The sequence below is a fragment of the Mus pahari genome, chromosome 2, assembly GCF_900095145.1.
Source record: "Mus pahari chromosome 2, PAHARI_EIJ_v1.1, whole genome shotgun sequence".
NCBI lineage: Eukaryota > Metazoa > Chordata > Mammalia > Rodentia > Muridae > Mus > Mus pahari.
The window spans coordinates 100,561,110-100,563,243 of NC_034591.1; the positions used below are offsets into that span (position 1 = coordinate 100,561,110).

At 49.0% G+C, this 2,134-nt stretch overlaps 1 protein-coding gene across 1 annotated transcript in view; it reads right to left on the minus strand.

Annotated features, from left to right (window-relative positions):
• Window positions 1–2,134, minus strand: part of Actg2 (actin gamma 2, smooth muscle) — a 26,335-nt gene that overhangs the window by 2,375 nt on the left and 21,826 nt on the right. The window lies entirely within an intron of this gene.

Genomic DNA, 2,134 nt, shown 5'->3' on the forward strand with positions numbered 1-2,134 from the left:
CTGCCTGACTGCCTGACTGCCTGGCTGCCTGACTGCCTGACTGCCTGACTGCCTGCCTGACTGACTGCCTGAGTGCCTGACTGGCTGACTGGCTGACTGGCTGACTGGCTGACTGGCTGACTGCCTGACTGCCTGACTGCCTGCCTGCCTGACTGCCTGACTGTCTGACTGCCTGCCTGCCTGCCTGCCTGACTGTCTGACTGACTGACTGCCTGACTGTCTGACTGCCTGACTGCCTGACTGCCTGACTGCCTGACTGCCTGCCTGCCTGACTGGCTGACTGGCTGACTGCCTGACTGCCTGACTGCCTGACTGCCTGACTGGCTGACTGCCTGACTGCCTGACTGGCTGACTGGCTGACTGCCTGATTACCTGACTGACTGCCTGACTGCCTGACTGACTGACTGCCTGACTGCCTGACTGCCTGACTGCCTGACTGCCTGACTGCCTGATTACCTGCCTGACTGCCTGACTGCCTGCCTGCCTGACTGCCTGACTGCCTGACTGCCTGACTGCCTGACTGCCTGCCTGGCTGCCTGACTGCCTGACTGCCTGACTGCCTGACTGCCTGCCTGCCTGACTGCCTGACTGATTACCTGCCTGCCTGCCTGCCTGCCTGCCTGTGGGGTGTGGTGGAGGTAAACACAGGCTGGGATACTTCTGTTGAAGTCTGAGGTCAGCCTACTGGGGTCAGATCTCTCCTTTTGTGCAGGTCCTGAGGAGTGAACCCAGGCCTTCAGTCTTGGTTGGCAGGCACTTAAAAATATTCTTCTCAAAACAATGTCTTCTTACTATGTCACTTTGGCTGTCCTGGAACTCACTGTGGAGACAGCCTGGCTTCAAACTCAGAACTCTGCTTACCTCTGCTAGCATCTTTAGTCCCACGTGCTGGGACTAAAGGCCTGTGCCGCTATGCCTGATTGTCTTTTTTTTTTTTTAAGTTTTTAAGCCCTCAATTCTTAAAAAAAAACAAAAACAACCCCCTAAAACAAACAAACAAACAAAAACAAACTACTAACAATAAAGACCCCAGAGATCCTTGAGAGATCTCTCTGAGTATTTGAAGACCAGAAGCCAGGGGTGTCACCAGACAAATGAGATGCCTTCCCATCAAGTTCCCTGAGATTAATTGTCATTGTGAGAAGCGTCATGGGCGACACTGCAGTCACACTGGTCAGGAGATCAGAGTTACCTAGTCAAGGTCTAGAGCATGTTCCTGAGAGTTTGAAGTGGCAGCCAGCCCCATGGCCACACGTTCCCTCTCTGGAACTTTCCATCTTTTTTTCTGATCAGGTGGTGTGTGTGTGTGTGTGTGTGTGTGTGTGTGTGTGTGTGTGTGTGTGTTGTATATATGGATGAATGTTCACATGTTTGCTTGCGTGTGTGTGAGTGACAGAGGTAAACACCTGGTATCTCCCTCACTTTCTCTCCACCTTATTTTCTGAGATACAAGATTTCTCATTGGATACAGATTCACTGATTCAGTTAGCTTGGTCAGGCTTTGAGCGCTAGGAGTTTGCCTGTTTCTTCCTCCCTAGTGCTGGGACCACAGTTGTGCTCCATCTGCTTTTGCATGTGGGTGCCAGGGACTCAGGTTCTCAGCAAGTACCCTGCTGACTGAGCCATTTCCCAATCCCTCTTCAAACTATTTTTAAAATTTAATGACACTTTAGAATTGTCACTTTCTTTTCTTCATTTTTTTTAAATAATAACTGGGCATGGTAGCACAAACCTTTAATTCTACCACTCAGGTGGCAGAGGTAGGCGGATCTTTATGAGTTCAAGGCCCATTTGGTTTACACAGTGAATTCCAGACCAGCCAGCCAGCCAGGTCTAAATAGTGAGACCCTGTCAAAAAGAAAAGAAAGAAAAGGAAAGGAAAGGAGAGAAGAGGAGAGGAGAGGAAAGGAAGACTAAAAGAAAGAAAAAGAAGAAATAAAACAAAACTATATGTATATGTATTTGTGTGTGTGTGTACATGCAAACATCCACAGAGGTCAGAAGAGCATCAGATCTTATAAACTATAAATTTTAAGTGCTGGTTACCAAACCTCCTGGGTTTTTGAAAAGAGAAGCAAGCATTCTCTCTCTCTCTCTCTCTCTCTCTCTCTCTCTCTCTCTCTCTCTCTCTCTC